Consider the following 18,494-nt stretch of genomic DNA (forward strand, 5'->3'; position numbering starts at 1 on the left):
AGATATTAGACAAGTATTAGACAGATATTAGACCCATACCTTTAGTCTGCTTGCCTCCCAGGAGGTCTGCAAAAATCAAAGACACAGGTGAGGACCTCACCCAAATACCATGGCATATGCCTCAGTACAACACATATGAATTTGGTTAGAACCACAAACAGGGGCCTAATTTTTTTCATCTCTATTAACTTGGGTGTTTCTTATTTACATTTCAATTGTTATTCCCTTTCCTGGTTTCTGGGCCAACATCCCCCTAACCCCTCCCCTTCTCCTTCTACATGGGTGATCCCCTCCCCATCCTCCCCCATTACCACCCTCCCCCAAAGAACCCCGTTTACTGAGGATCCAGCCTTGGCAGGACTAATGGCTTCCCCTTCCACTGGTGCCCCAACAAGGTTATTCTCTGCTATGTATTCAGTTGGAGCCCAGGGTCAGTCTATGTCAGTCTTTGGGTAGTGGCTCACTCCCTGGAAGCTCTGATTGGTTGGCATTGTTCATATGGGGTTTCAAGTCCCTTCAAGTTCTTTCAGTCCTTTCTCTGATTCCTTCAATGGGGTTCCCGTTTTCAGTTCAGTGGTTTGCTGCTGGCATTCGCCTATGTACTTGCCGTATTCTGGCTGTGTCTCTCAGGAGAGATCTACATCTGGTTCCTGTGAGCCTGCACTTCTTTGCTTCATCCATCTTATCTAGTTTGGTGGCTGTATATGTATGGGAGGCAAGCTACACCCTAGTAAAAGCAAGAAACTAATCATTTTGGCAACAAAACAGAGAGAAGAAAAGCACACAAACATAATCTCACATCCAAATACGAAGATAACAGGAAGCAACAATCACTATTCCTTAATATCTCTCAACATCAAAGGATTCAATTCCCCAATAAAAAGACATAGACTAACAAACTTAATATGCAATGAGGACCCTGCATTCTGCTGTCTACAAGAAACACACCTCAGAGACAAAGACAGACACTCCCTCAGACTGAAAGGCTGGAAAACAATTTTCCAAGCAAATGGTCTGAAGAAGCAAGCTTGAGTGGCCATTCTATTATCGAATAAAAATCAATTTTCAACTAAAAGTCATCAAAAAAGATAAGGAAGGACACTTCATATTTGTCAAAGGAAAAATCCACCAAGATGAACTTTTAATCCTAAATATCTATGCTCCAAATACAAGGGCACCTACATACATAAAAGAAACCTTACTGAAGCTCAAAACACACATTGCACCACACACAATAATAGTAGGAGATTTCAACACCCCACTGTCTTCAATGGACAAGTCATAGAAAGAGAAATTAAACAGAGATGTAGACAGACTAAGAAAAGCCATGAGCCAAATGGACTTAACAGATATTTATAGAACATTCTAACCTAAAACAAAAAGATATACATTCTTCTCACAACTTCATGGTACTTTCTCCAAAATTGACCATATAATCAGTCATAAAACAGGCCTCAACAGGTACAGAAAGATAGAAATAATCCCATGCATTCTATCAGACCACCGCGGGCTAAAGCTGGTCTTCAATAACAATAAGGGAAGAACGCCCACATATACATAGAAGTTGAACAATGCTCTACTCAATGATAACTTGGTCAAGGAAGAAATAAAGAAAGAAATTAAAGACTTCTTAGAATTTAATGAAAATGAAGGTACAACATACCCAAACTTATGGGACACAATGTAAGCTGTGCTAATTACTAATATCATTGCCTATGTTTATCCAAACTTACCTTTGATTTATGAAAATTATTTGGGCCAAGATGGAATAGGTGTCCAAAGACTGCAAACATATATGCTCCTTCATTCTCTGGGTCTTTTGGGTATGGGATCCAGAATATGGAAAATAGTTTGGCCACCCTTTAGATAATTTAGATCTCCCTCAGTGGAGATCCTAATTTTAAAGACATAATAAGTATTTTTCTCTTATGTGAGGTTATGAAACATTAGCTTTCTAGGTAACTGGTAAGGATAATTATATTTAGATAGAGAGTCTTGAGAGACACTCAAACACTAGAAAAAAATCAACCACATTCACATTAAGATTATATGTATATATGTATATACATATACATATAGATAGATAGATAGATAGATAGATAGATAGATAGATAGATAGATAGATAGATAGATAAATAGATGTGTGTGTGTGTGTGTGTGTGTGTGTGTGTGTGTGTGTGTGTGTATAAATGGGATAGTACAGGAAAACAGAGGGTGTGTTTTGGGTAGGGCCAACTGTTCAGAGCAATAACAGTCCTTATGGAAATGGTATTAGCACAACCTAGAAGAGGAAAGAGAGATTTCTGCTCCCAATTAGACAATGTGTAAGTGACATAATTAGCACTTTTGGTCCAAGAGTACCTCTGGTAATAAGCATGAGCATAGCCAGGTCTGCCAACATGAAGCAGCAACACTTACTAAGGGAGATCAAAATTTCAATTATTTAAGCCAACGAAGGCTGATATAACGGTGTGTCCCCCATGTCTCAGAGAACAAAAAAAAATGAGTCAATGATTTGACTCATTGGGACAACTCAAAAATGGAGGTATGTTATGGTCTGATACCCCTCCCAGAATTGCTATAGCCATTTTGTTCCATGCCTGCCAGCTATTTCATATTGTTACTGTAACATGCCTGTCAGTCATTGACAGAGAAGTGAATTGGCTCAAGGACATGCTGACCACAAATCCTGGTTTGTTCTGTATGTTCTGAATGTTATTTATGATGTTTGTTAAACACACAAAATTCCACAAAGCCTTCTGTAGGACCCATCAAGTCAAAGTCCATATGAACTGTTATATCAAAAATATCTTGAGCCAGAAGTGGCCACCTGGCAATCCTTCCTGCACCTATGTGTGAGCTCAATTAAGTTTTTGTGGCTGACACTGAAGAATGCTACCAATAAACCAAAAAATTATAAAACTCATGAAATGTTATGTCAGTGTTCTGAAATTCCCCTGTTCACCACCCATCCACCAATCCCCTTACCCTACTTGGGACCAATCAGTATAAAGGTTCCATGGAATCTTTGGCCATAAAAGAAGAGGAGATACATTTTACCTCTCTATGTAATGAATTATACATTATTTAGAAGACTAACTTTTATTTGTAAATAAGTACTTTAACTTTTACCATAGAGCTAATATTCTCTGCAAATAAGAAGTGAAGCCCCTAGAAAGAGCTGCTAGACAGAACCTATGAGTCAACCCTGGAATGGCTACAATCACAGTCCACTTTAGCTCTGTTTCCCATTTTTCTGATCTTCTAGAACTTCCTCATACATATTAGGAAACAAAAAATGCCATCATTGCTCTAGGTAAAAATGTTCAGGACTTTAATCTAGGTGATGAAATCACTTACAAGCAGTCATAACATGGTACAATAAGAAGAGTCCAGCCTGGGTGATGTAGTAAGATGATATTTATACAAATAAAAAACCTTAAATTAAACATTATAAAATACAATGTTTCTTAAACATGTTTTTATTTATATGGCAATTCAATGAAACCTAAAAGATTTCTGATAAAACAGGAACCAATTAACCAATAAACTGTTTTTGCTGATAAATCTGGGGTCTTTTACTATTCTTATTTGGAAGTGGAAATGAGAGAATATATTGCAAAACAGATAATAATCAGAAGTTAAAGTTGCTTGTTCTAAAAAACAGAATATAGTCTGTGAATATGGCAGAATAGAGAACTCAAAAAGACTACTGGTTTAAAAGACTTGTCTTGTTGATTATGTACATAGCTCTACACCTCCGTGATATATTACTGAATTTAAATTTTAGTCTCACTAATGAACATGTCATTTTTCTAAATGGACTTGCCTTTGAGAATTTACATTTACCTAACACTGCAGCTGACACAATTATTTTCCACTCCTCTTCTGACTGATAGTGTCATTCACAGTATTACATTTTCTAAAAACAAAGTTCATGAAATCCTTAATAACTATACATACATCATAAAAGAAATATCTACTCCAATGCCATTTTACCCAGTTCTGGGTTACAAAGCTTCCCAATTTGATTTCAATAGTATGAATACTTGAGAAATATGATGTCAACAAGGGAAATTAAACAATGTATACAAGGAAGATTTTATGGTGAAGAAAATGAGTGCCAGGGATCAGTAGGAGGTGAAGAAATGGCCACCAACTGAGACACCAATGATGAAAGCAGTACATATGGGAACATCACAAGGAAAAAGCACTGCAATGTTAGGGGGAATTGTAACTAAGCAAAATACCAGCTCCATTTTAATTTTCCTTTTAAATGGTCAGTGATCATGATCTTAAGACATTTCTCTATACAGAGAAATTAATTTGTAATTATTTTTATTTGCTTTCCCTTTATAAAAGTATTTTAGAACCAAAGAAGAGGCTGAAAAATACAAGATGCATGATTTAATCATTATTTTTAATTTCAATTTTCTCTCTATTATATATTATTCCACTTAGTATGGGTTGTTTTATATCTTCAAAATAACCCCTATTGTGAAGCTATGTTCCCCTCTGAGTAATCAGATATTTTCATATAGTGATGGCAGCTCTAGCTGTAGCAGTAGTGACAGAATTGGTTTCATATGTGATTCAGGCATTCACTTGCTCATCTCTCAAAGCTTCTTCACAAATCCTGATAAGGGACCAAGGGTGGTTTTGTTGATTTTAGCCAAAACCTGCATGACTTTTATCTTGCTTGTTTCAGCATGGGCTTGGTGACCCCACAGGAACTCATAGCGTGGAGGATCACTGTGGGCCACCTGCCGGTACTCCAGGTACTTCAACTTCACCAAATACTGGGTCATGAGCTTCCGGGGCTCACCAAAGACGCGGTGCTTCTTCCATGGATAGATTTGCTTCTTCTTCAGGATTTTCCACATGTCTTCTTCACTGGTGCTGTTGCCTTGAATGAAGATGATACCCAGTATACTCATCAGGAAACCGGTCTTGGGTAAGCCTTTACCAGCACGGATCCTCCCATTGTTGGGGAGCTTCAGCGTGCTGATGAGGTCGTATGAGGACTGACTGGAGCTGACTTCCCTCACTTCCACTACAAAGGCATCTTCCAGCTTCTCAGAGGAAAGTCTTTTTCATATTTCTTGGTGATAACCTTCGTCATAACTTCCTTGGTACTGAGCTTTTCATATTGTAGTTGTGGATTACAAACTGCAAAATCAAAGTCACCATTTGGTATAGATGTTCCTGATATAGAAAATAAGCAGTAATTTGAGATCTCATAAAAGCTTTCCGTTCTGTTACTGTCATTACTGACACAATTGTGGATCGAAAGCAAAAAGTGACTCCAGTATTGGTGGATGGTGGAAGGTTCTTCCGCTGTTTAGGTACACTACAGTATCCAGCCTCATTCTGGCTATAGAAAGTAGAAACCTCTTTTGTTGAGTCTTCTGTTTTCTGAGCACCCTACAACATGAGCATCTCTTTGAGTTTGGTGGTGGTGACTGCGTTTTCCACATGTTTGATGCCTACCCTTCTGATCTCAAGGCATGACTGATATAGAAATGATAATAAAGAGTGTAAACACTCTGCTGGAGTAGTAGACAACTGATTAAGGAAGAAACAGATGGTATGAGCACCTTCAGCATGGAACTCCTTTGTTGCTTTTCACAATGAAGGCTACTTTTGAGCATTTTCATGTGGGACCTACTTTACAAAAACTTTTTACAAAGCCAGAGCTCCTGTTCTAATCAACCTGTCTCATGGGAATAAGGTGATTAAATGTAATTCTGAAGACTGTCTTTAGGGTCAGCATTCTACAGAGATGGTAACAGGTTTAAAGAGCTCTTTTTCACTCTACATCATCATATCAGCTCTTGCTAAATCCTGGGTCTTCTACTCCAACAAGTAAGTCAATAGGTTTCCTCCTGAGGTACCTAGGAAGAAGTTAAAGAAATTCTCACCCTATGATCCAGATTGGCTAGGGAGAGAAACAACTGAGAGTTATCAGGAGCTCTTTATATAACAGGACACATGGCAAATGTTTTGCTCTAATCAACTTTACCTAATTTCTAGGTACTTCTTTTCTCTGCTAAATGATATACTCATTTTTCAAATATCTCACTTATTCTAGTTTTTTTGTACCATGAATAAGATATAGTAATAAAAAGCTGCAATACCATATACTTGGGAGTCTGAGGCAGGATAATCACAAGTGCAAACCCTTTCTGGGCTGCAGAGAGCGTTTTAGTGCAGTGTGGGCAAATTAATGATACCAAGTCACAAAATTAAAAGTTGGTTTGTGATAGTCTTTTCCTCAGAAGTGTGGCTATTGAGGAGAAGGAATTGGATGAGTGATAGGAGATGGAGGTATGGTATGGATTATGAGGAGAGAATAGTAGTAAAAATAATATACTTATGAAAACATTTTGAAACCTATGTTACATGCTCACTTAAAAACACTATAGTGATTAAAATATAATTAATTCAAAAGTAATGATTTTGAATATTACATTATAGGCACTTCAGCACAGTATATATCTATACATAGGCATTGCAGAGGAAGAAAAGGCTGACTCATCTTGTATATCTGTACTAACCTGTGCTACCCTATCACCCTAGCCTGGCAGCTATTTTATATTTGGTGATAAATGTTATAGATATACTTTTTTTAACCCAATAAAATGATTGCTAACTCTGTAGATATTAACACAATTACGGCCTTATCTGGCATCAAGAGAAGGAGAGGCCCATGGTCCTGTGGAGGCTTGATGCTCCAGCAGAGGAGGACCCCAGAAAGGTGAGGCAGGAGTGAGTGAGTGGGTGGAGCAGCAAGTTCATACATGCAAAGGGCAGGCGGAATGGGATGGGGAGTTTGTGGAGGGAAAACTGGGAAGGGGGATATCACTTGAAATGTAAATGAATAAAATGATTAATAAAAAGTGAAAAAAACAAAAAAAATGAAGGTTCAAACGAGGGCTGAGATATCAGGAAGAAAATCCCACTGTGGCTATAAGGAAGTCTACATATACACTTTTCATTGGCAGTATTGCTCTGGAAATCTCCCTAGAATAAGCTTAGAAGCCTGTTCTTTTCTAATGACAAACCAAAAAGGAATGGATCCATAATGGAGGGCTACTAGGGCAGGAGCTAAGAGGAGTAAAGAGAGGGAGAACTATAGGCAGGATATAATGCACACGAAAAAATTTATTTTCAGTAAAAGGAAAAGAGGAAAAGAAGATACAACAAAACTTCTTAAATACACAAAAAGCAACTCAATGAAAGAAATTTATAGCTTTAAGTGCCTTCATTAGAAAACATCACTATATTCAGGTGATATGATAATAAACTTAAGTGACCCCAAAAATTCCACCAGTGAACTCATAAACCTGATAAACAACTTCAGGAAAGTGGTTAGATATAAAATTAATTCAAACACATCAGTAGGCTTCCCTACTCAAAGGGTAAACAGGCTAAGAAGGAAACTTGGGAAATGACACCCTTCAAAATAGTAACAAACAAAATAAAATACCTTGGTGTAACTCTAACCAAGTGAAAAATTTGTATGACAAGAACTTCAAGTCTCTGAAGAAAGAAATCGATGAAGATCTCAGAAGATGGAAAAACCTCCCATGCTCATGGATTGGCAGGATTAATATAGTAAAGATGGCCTTCTAGCCAAAAGCAATCTACAGATTCAATGCAATTCCTATCCAAATTCCAACTCAATTCTTCATAGAGTTAGAAAGAGCAATTTGCTAATTCATTTGGAATAACAAAAAACCCAGGATAGGGAAAACTATCCTCAACAATAAAAGAACCTCTGAGAGAATCACCCATTATCCCTGATCTCAAGCTGTATTACAGATCAATAGTGGGAAAAAAACTGTATGGTATAGATACAGGGGCAGGCAGGTAAATCAAGGGAATAGAATTGAAGACCAGAAATGAACCCACACACCTATGCTCACTTGATTTTTGACAAAAGAGCTAAAACGATCCAATAGAAAAAAGACAGCATTTTCAAGAAATGGTTGAAGGGAGGTTAGTATGTAGAAGAATGCAAATTGAACCATTCTTATCACCCTGTACAAAGCTTAAGTCCAAGTGGATCAAGGACCTCCACAAAAAAACAGATACACTCAAACTAATAGAAGAAAAAGTGGGGAAGATGCTTAAACACATGGGCTCTGGGGAAAATTTCCTGAACAAAACACCAGTGGCATATCTCTAAGATCAAGAATCAACAAATGGGACCTCATAAAACTGCAAAGCTTCTGTAAAGCAAGGGACACTGCCATTAGGACAAAATGGCAACCAACAGATTGGGAAAAGAAGATCAATCCTACATCTAATAGAGTGCTAATATCCAAAATATACAAAGAACTCAAGAAGTTAGACTCCAGAGAGCCAAATAACCCTATTAAAAATGGGGTACAGACAAATGCTTGAATTACCCTAGATGCCTAGAACAAATGAAACTCAAGACGGATGATCAAAATGTGAATGCTTCACTCCTTCTTTAAAGGGGGAACAAGAATACCCTAGACAGGGAATAGAGAGGCAAAGATTAAAACAGAAACAGAAGGAACACCCATTCAGAGCCTGTCCCACATGTGGCCCATACATATACAGCCATCCAATTAGACAAGATGGATGAAGCAAAGTGCAGGCCGACAGGAGCCGGATGTAGATCGCTCCTGAAAGACACAGCCAGAATACAGCAAATACAGAGGCGAATACCAGCAGCAAACCACTGAACTGAGAATGGGACCCCCGTTGAAGGAATCAGAGAAAGAACTCAAAGAGCTTGAAGGAGCTCGAGACCCCTTATGAACAACAATGCCAAGCAACCAGAGCTTCCAGGGACTAAGCCACTACCTAAGAACTATACATGGACTGACCCTGGACTCTGACCTCATAGGTAGCAATGAATATTCTAGTAAGATCACCAGTAGAAGGGGAAGCCCTTGGTCCTGCTAAGACTGAACCCCAAGTGAACGTGATTGTTGGGGGGAGGGCGGCAATGGGGGGAGGATGGGGAGGGGAACACCCATAAAGAAGGGGAGGGGGAGGGATTAGGGGATGTTTGCCCGGAAACCAGGAAAGGGAATAACACTCAAAATGTAAATAAGAAACACTCAAGTTAATAAAACAAAAAAAAATGTGGAGAAAAGGTGAGCTCATCGAGAGAGAGGGAGGGGGCGGGGGGAGGGGGAAGGGAGGAAAAGGGGGAGGAAGAGAGAGAGAGGGAGAGAGAGAGAGAGAGAGAGAGAGAGAGAGAGAGAGAGAGAGAGAGAACAAGTGTTGAAAGACTAAGCTTCTTGTTAAACCCAAGAAACATAAACCTCGGGAAATATTCTAAACCTGGTAGTGTGAACGAAAGAACAAAAAAATGGGGTACAGAGTTAAACAAAGAATTCACAGCTGAGGAATATCACATGAATGAAAAGCACCTAAATAAATGTTCAACATCTTAAGTCATCAAGGAAATGCAAATCAAAACAACCCTTTACACCAGTCAGAATTTCTAAGATCAAAAACTCAGGTGACAGCAGATGCTGGTGAGGATGCGGAGAAAGAGGAACACTCCTCCATTGTTGGTGGGATTGCAGACTGGTACAACCATTCTGGAAATCAGTCTGGAGGTTCCTCAGAAAATTGAACATTCAACTACCTGAGGACCCAGCTATACCTCTCTTGGGCATATACCTAAAAGATGCTCCAACATATAACAAGAACACATGCTCCACTATGTTCATAGTAGCCTTATTTATAATAACCAGAAGCTGGAAAGAACCCAGATGCCCTTCAACAGAGGAATGGATACAGAAAATGTGGTACATAATGGAGTACTACTCAGATAGTAAAAACAATGACCTCATAAAATTCTTATGCAAATGAATAGAACTAGAAAATACAATTCTGAGTGAGGTAACCCAATCACAAAAGAACATACATGGTATGCACTCACTGATGAGTGAATTTTAGTCCAAATATTCGGAATATCCAAGATACAATCCATAGACCACATGAAGTTCAAGAAGTTGGAAGACCAAAAAGTAGATACTAAAGTCCTTAGAATAGAGAACAAAATATTCACAGGAGGAAATACAGAGACAAAGTGTGGAACAGAGACTGAAAGGTCATCCAGAGATGGTCCCACCTTGGGATCCATCTCATATACTTCACCAAACCCAGACAATATTGTGAATGCCACAAAGTACATACTTACAGGAGCCTAATATAACTGTCTCCTGAGAGGCTCTGTCAGATGCTGAGAAACACTGAGTCAGATGCTCTCAACCTATTCATTGGACTGAAAATGGGGCCCCCAATGAAGAGTTAGAAAAAGGACTGGAGGATCTGAAGGGGTTTTTAACCACATAGGAAGAACAACAATATCAACCAATCAGACCCTCCAGAGCTCCCAGGGTCTAAACCACTGAACAGAGAGTCAACATGTAGGGACCCATGGCTCCAGCTACATATGTAGCTGAGGAAGGCCTTAATTGGTATCAGTGAGAGGAGAGCCCCTTGGTTCGGTTAAGGCTCAATGCCACCACGTACGAGAATGTCAGGATGGCAAGATGGGAGGGAGTGGATGGGTCAACACTCTCATAGAGGGAGGGGAAGGGGAAAGGGATAGGGGGTTTCCAGAGGGGAAATCAGGAAAGGGGATAATATTTGCAATGTAAGGAGAATATCCAATAAAAATTAACACAAAGGATTAAGTAACATATAAAACATACTGCAAGCTGTCAAAGCATAGAACATCACTAATAATATGAGTTTGCCAAATTTTTGGTGCAGTATCGGAAAAAGATTATTTGTAAAAAGGAATCCTTTAAAATACCTTTGCCTTCACCAACTATATAAAAAAAGACAAAGCACAAATGAATGAATTAATGTGGCAACCCTCAAAATTAGATAAACAATACCAAACCAAATACAAAGCCAGTTGATGTCAAATAATAAGAAAAATCAGAGCAGAAATCAATGAAATAGAGGCAAAGAATATAAAAACAAAAATTTCTACAAATGTTACAAAAAACTAACAGAATGACTAAGACAAAAAACTCAGTGACAGCAGACACTGGCAAAGATGAGGTAAAAAAGGAACACTCCTCCACTGTTGGCAGGATTGCAAACTGGTACAACAACTGTGGAAATCAGTCTGGAGGTTCCTCAGAAAATTGGACATTGTACTACCTGAGGGCCCAGGTATACCTCTCTTGGGCATATACTCAAAAGACGTTCCAACATATAACAATGATACATGCTCCACTATGTTCATAGCAGCCTTATTGATAATAATGAGAAGCTGGAAAGAACCCAGTTGCCGTTCAACAGAGGAATGGATTCAAAATTTGTGGTACATCTACACAATGGAGTACTGCTCAGCTATCAAAAACAATGATTTCATGAAATTCCTAGGCCACTGGAATGAACTAGAAAGTATCATCCTGAGTGAGGTAACCCAATCACAGAAAAACATATTTGGTATGCACTCACTGATAAGTGGATATTAGCCAAAAAGCTGGAACTAACCAAGATGTAATCTACAGATCACAAGAAGCTCAAGAAGAAGGATGACTGGATGACCAAAATGCAGATGCTCCCACTCCTTCTTGAAAGGGGAAAAGATTATCCATAGGAGGGGATATGGAAGCAAAATTTAGAGCAGTGACTGAAGGAACACCCATTCAGAGCCTGCCCCACATATTTATATGTGGCATATAAATGTGTATACAGTCATTAAAACTAGATAAGATGGATGAAGCTAAAAAGTGTATGCTGAGAGGAACTGGATATAGATCTCTCCTGAGAGACACATCTAGAGCATGTCCAATACAGAGGTCAATGCTAGCAACAAACCACTGAACTGAGAATAGGACCCCCGCTAGGGGAAATTAGAAGAAGGATTGAAAGAGCTGTTCTCACTGGTGTGAGGTGAAATCTCAGGGTTGTTTTGATTTGCATTTCCCTTATGACTAAAGATGTTGAACATTTCTTTAGGTGTTTCTCAGCCATTCGGCATTCCTCAGCTGTGAATTCTTTGTTTAGTTCTGAACCCCATTTTTTTTCTTCTTCTTTTTTTTATTATTATTATTATTTTTTTATTAACTTGAGTATTTCTTATATACATTTCAAGTGTTATTCCCTTTCCCGGTTTCCGGGCAAACATCCCCTTCCCCCCTCCCCTTCCTTATGGGTGTCCCCCTCTCAACCCTCCCCCCATTGCCGCCCTCCCCCCATAGTCTAGTTCACTGGGGGTTCAGTCTTAGCAGGACCCAGGGCTTCCCCTTCCACTGGTGCTCTTACTAGGATATTCATTGCTACCTATGGGGTCAGAGTCCAGGGTCAGTCCATGTATAGTATTTAGGTAGTGGCTTAGTCCCTGGAAGCTCTGGTTGCTTGACATTGTTGTACTTTTGGGGTCTCGAGCCCCTTCAAGCTCTTCCAGTTCTTTCTCTGATTCCTTCAACGGGGGTCCCGTTCTCAGTTCAGTGGTTTGCTGCTGGCATTTGCCTCTGTATTTGCTGTATTCTGGCTGTGTCTCTCAGGAGCGATCTACATCCGGCTCCTGTCGGTCTGCACTTCTTTGCTTCATCCATCTTGTCCAATTGGGTGGCTGTATATGTATGGGCCACCTGTGGGGCAGGCTCTGAACCCCATTTTTAATAGGGTTATTTGTCTCCCTGCAGTCTAACTTCTTGAGTTCTTTGTGTATTTTGGATATAAGGCCTCTATCTGTAAAGATCTTTTCCCAATCTGTTGATTGCCGTTTTGTCCTAACCACAGTGTCCTTTGCCTTACAGAAGCTTTGCAGTTTTATGAGATCCCATTTGTCGATTCTTGATCTTAGAGCATAAGCCATTGGTGTTTTGTTCAGGAAATTTTTTCCAGTGCCCATGTGTTTGAGATGCTGCCCTAGTTTTTCTTCTATTAGTTTGAGTGTATCTGGTTTGATGTGGAGGTCCTTGATCCACTTGGACTTAGCTTTGTACAGGGTGATAAGCATGGATCGATCTGCATTCTTCTACATGTTGACCTCCAGTTGAACCAGCACCATTTGCTGAACATGCTATATTTTTTCCATTGGATGGTTTTGGCTCCTTTGTCAAAAATCAGGTGCCCATAGGTGTGTGGGTTCATTTCTGGGTCTTCAATTCTGTTCCGTTGGTCTATCTGTCTGTCTCTGTACCAATACCATGCAGTTTTTATCACTATTGCTCTGTAATACTGCTTGAGTTCAGGGATAGTGATTCCCCCTGAAGTCCTTTTCTTGTTGAGGATAGTTTTAGCTATCCTGGGTTTTTTGTTATTCCAGATGAATTTGCAAATTTTTCTGTCTAACTCTTTGAAGAACTGGATTGGTATTTTGATGGGGATTGCATTGAATCTGTAGATCTCTTTTGGTAAAATGGCCATTTTTACTATATTAATCCTGCCAATCCATGAGCATGGGAGATCTTTCCATCTTCTGAGGTCTTCTTCAATTTCTTTCTTCAGCTTGCAACCCCATAAGAACAACAATGCCAACCAACCAGAGCTTCAAGGGACTAAACCACTACTGAAAGACTATACATGGACTGACCCAGGGCTCCAACTGCATATGTAGCAGAGAATAACCTTGTTGGGAGCACCAGTGGAAGGGGAAGCCCTTGGTCCTGCCAAGGTTGGACCCCCCAGTGCAGGTGGATGGGGGAACACCTGTATGGGGGAGGGGGGCTTATGGACAGGAAACCATGAAAAGGAATAACATTTGAAATGTAAATTAAGAAATATATCTAAGAAAAAAAAGAAAAGAAAAGAAAAAGAAAAAGAAAAAGAAAAAGAAAACTAACATATCCTGAGTCCAGTTAACCAGGTAAAAGAAAGAGGACCCAAATTAAAAGAAACAGGGAAAAAATGGAAACATTATAACAGATACTAAGACAATTCTGGATATTATAAGGAGTATTTTTAAAAACCTGTAGTCCTTTAAGCTGGAAAATTTTAAAAAATAGATTATTTTTCTAGAATCATCTAGTCACCAAATTAGACTATGAAGAAATCAACAACCTAGGCAGACCCATAACAAATGGGGATATTGAAATAATAGTACAAAGCTTTGCTGATAAAGAAAACAAAGGGTCCAGGGCCAGATATATTCACAGAAGCATTCTATTAGCCATTTACAGAAGATATATAGACAGTACTTAAAGTATTCAAAAAATAGAAACAGATGGAATAATGCTAAACTCCTATGAAACCAGTTTCTATTCTAGGACCCAAACCATGTGAAGACACACACACACACACACACACACACACACACACACACACACACATACACACACACACATACACACACACACACACACACACACACACACACACTCACACAAAGAAAGAAAAAAGAAAACTACAGGCTAATATCCATAACAAACATAAACTAAAAGATCCCCAATAAAAGACTTCAGAATAAAAGAAAGGTATACATCAAAAAAGATTATGAAATTTGAATATGCTGTTTCTATCTCTGAAATGCAGGGAAGGTTCAACATAAGCAAGTCAATAGAGGTAATAAACTATACAAATAGATTAGTTAAAAGACAAAATGGAATTATTATCTTAATATATACAAAAATTTAACATATCTTTATAAAAAATTCCTGGAGAATGTAAGGCTAAAAAGTGCATACCTCAACATATTAAAAGTTTTATGTCAGAAACTTAAAGCCACCATCATGCTAAATGGAGAAAATCTTGTAGTTACACTGAACTCAATAATTAGAAATGGTTTTCTCTATTCTTTTCAATAATATGCTTGAAGTAGAAGCTTGAGCAGTTAAGCAAATGAGAAAATTTAAAGGGATAAAAGTAAAGAAATTCAACTATCCCAATTACAAATGACATGATACTACATATTATAGATCCAAAAATTGCTACTATAAACTTAGAACAATTTTAACAATACATCAATGTGGCAGGACACAGAATCATCTTACACATGGAACAAAAACATACAAACAAGAAGAACATGGACACACTACCATCCAGGATAGACTCAAAGTAAATAAACCATATAGAATAATGCTGACCAGGAAAAAGGACCTTGAAATTGAACTTTCAAATCACTGTCCAGAAAGAAATAAAGAAATGTAAGGCACAAGAAAATGGAAAAGCATCCTATCTTTATAGACTGGTAGAATTAATACTGTAAAAATGGCCATTCTAACGGGGTTGGGGATTTAGCTCAGTGGTAGAGCGCTTGCCTAGGACGCGCAAGGCCCTGGGTTCTGTCCCCAGCTCCGGAAGAAAAAAGAACAAAAAAAATGGCCACTCTACCAAAAATCTTTTTATAAATTATATGCAATCCCAATCAAAATCCCCATCCCTTACTTGACAAAATAGAGAAAACTGATCCTACGATCCATATAGGAAGACAAAAGATCTCCAGGTAGCCAAAACAATCATGAACAAAAAGAATAATACTGGCAGGATTACCATTCCAGATCTTAAGATATATTGTATATGCTATTGGCACAACAGTCATATAGTGAAATGGACCCGTATCAAAGATCCACATGTGAATATATGTAATATCAGCCTCTTAATATTTGTCAAAGAAGCCAGAAAGCATCTTCAAAAAATCGTTCTAAGAAAACTGGATGTCCACATGCTGAAGAGTGAAATTAGACTTGTACCCATCATCTTAAACCTGGTAAAAAATTAATATAAAATGAACAAAAGGCATAAACCTGAAACCCCAAACATTGAAAGTGCTAGAAGACATTATATTACATGATGTAAGTGTAGGAAAAGACTTCCTAAGTAGAACTCCATTTGTTCAAGAGTTAAGGCCAACAGTTGATAAGCAGGCCCTCTTTGAACTCAGAAGCTTCTGCATAGCTAAAGAAACAATCAATCGAGTTACAAGGAAACCCATAAAAATGGAGAAAATATTTACTAGCTATAAATTTGTAGAGATTTACTATTCAGACTATCCAAAGACACAAAACACAAAGTAAAAGAAAAGGGTGTATTTAAAAAATGGGTCTGGGGGCCTGAATAGAGAATTCTCAGAAGAAAACAAAATGGTTAAGGAATATCTCAAAACAACAAAATGCCTGAAAACACCACAAGAACTCACTATTACCTACTTACCAAAAAAACCAACAAAAACAAACAAAAAACCTATAATACATGTAATTCCATGTATATAAACACACATACATTCTTTTGATGAACATTTATGATCTGGGCTGCTAGTGTACCTTCCAATAGCCAAAGACAAACTAAAACCTCAGTATTGGACATGAGAAACCCTCCTTTGAGTTTTTGGCCAAGGCTGGCCAAGAGATTCCTAACCATTTTACACTAATTGCTATTTCCACTGATTACCTCTCAGAGGTGAAAGATCCACCTCTATTGCTAAAGACACCATATATTTCAGAAACAGAACCCATAGACCCCTGAGCTGGAACTGACCTGAAAGTCATATCCCTGAGTATTAGTTTTCTTGGTACCAGAAGGTGCCATCCAAACTTCCAAAGGAGGGAGGCAACCAACAGTCCTACCTAATTATCATATGTATGAAACATATCAGTAAACAGTATGACACAATAACTCTAAGTGGCCAGTAGTGACACACATACATTGGTAGTAACAGAACTCTCTAGTGGAACCTAAGACCTACCAAACAAGAGGAAGACCATGACTGCTGCTGGAAAACTAGCTCAGTTTTAGTGAAGTCATGGCTGTTGGAGGAGAATCTAAAATAACTATTATATTAACCCAGTATAATCCCTAAAAAGATCTATAAATATTTGTTCTTATACTTACATGTAAGTGAAGTCTTTGCCCCTAATAAAGTAAACCATTCTTTGTAATAAACAGAGACTATTACAGAAAATACAACCAAAAAAATACAGAGTTATGGAGTCTGGTCCCAATGAATACATTCATAAACCACTCATATAAGGCTCATGGAACATGACAGAATAAAGAGAAGATTGTGAAAAATACAGGAATGAATAGTTTATTTGGATACTCTATCACCTAATAGCAGAAGGTATACTCATCAAGTCTCATCAACAAGACTGCACAAATGTGAGCTTCACGAAGGCAACACCAATGAAAATGCCAAACAAAATGGACAAAAGCCCATAAGGCCTCAACCCTACACAAAGAACTATAAGTAAGTGAAGAAAGCTGGGAGCAATAGAAATGGCCTTCCATAGAGAGTAACATACCAATTGGTTTTGACAGGCCAAATAAGCCATCTTGAAAATAGACATACAGTTTGCATTATATGAACTAATATGTTATATTTTAGGAATTTACATATCTAAGCAAATATACATGCAATAACAATTACTAAAATATTGTAATTAAAGTATATTAAATTATTTCTTTAAATAAATTAAAGGAATAAAAAATTGCTCCTCAACTTTCTTTAGGTCATACTGTTTTATTACACAGATATAAAGCGAACTAGGACATAGGGTTACAACTGGGTAGGACTACTGCTTGCTTTTCTACCTTGGCAGTTTGCATAATACATTCTGATACTGTGAGAGCTATTCTTCAAGGAAGAGGCTTCCAGGTCAGTACTAACTCAATTTCTCCAAGTTATGAGGCTTAAGGTTATGGTGTGTTCAGTGATAGGGTCTTACATTCACTAGAGAGCAACCAAGGAAAATGCTAACAGCCTACATTACTGTGGGAGTCTCTTTGATTCTTTTGACCGCAACTCCAAAGGAGGTTTCTTATGTGTTGAACTTAGGTTTTTGTTAGTCTATGGCTCTTGAAGTGAACATTATCGCCTATGTGGCATCATTTCATTAAAACTATATATGAATATTCTTGGTTTTATTTATCTCTCCTTCCTCTGTCTCCCTCTATATTATCCCTTTTCTTCACCCTGTTAGAGATCCCCCCCCGCCAGATTTTATCTTCCATCTTCATAGCAACTATATCCTATGACTCCCTTACTAGAGCTCCTTCTTCCTCTTCCTTAATATCCTTACTTCTCCATTTACTCAGTTATATGCTCAGATCTAAAATTTAGGAGCTAGGAACTGTTCTCCTACCTTTATAATTCCTATATTTTCACATTTAATCTTCATCCTACAACAACATGCCTGAAGAAGCGCCTTCTCCCATCCTAATCCTATTCCCCAGGGAGTCTATCTCTTTGTACTGCTCCACCTTATCTCTTGACTTCAAATCTTCTAAACTAATTTCCATTCCTTTGTTTCATCCAAAATTCTGCAGTACCACTTTCCACCAAATACATCAGTGCTGATACTAGGCTGGAATACAGTATGTAGTGTTTTCACTTCCCTTTCTGCTCCTGATTCTGATCTCTCTAGATTTACTCTTAGTTCTGTAGCAGACTGCCTATAGAATCCCTTGTTCCAACCAGACATCTAGTCCCAGTTCGTGGGAAAACTTCCTCTTTTTTTTTCCTGAAAAAGAAAATCCTTCTGATTCTTTCTTTTGGTTCTTCTCAGCTTTTCCTTCTAACATGTTTCAATTCTCTT

The sequence above is a fragment of the Rattus norvegicus genome, chromosome X (genome assembly GCF_036323735.1).
Source record: "Rattus norvegicus strain BN/NHsdMcwi chromosome X, GRCr8, whole genome shotgun sequence".
NCBI lineage: Eukaryota > Metazoa > Chordata > Mammalia > Rodentia > Muridae > Rattus > Rattus norvegicus.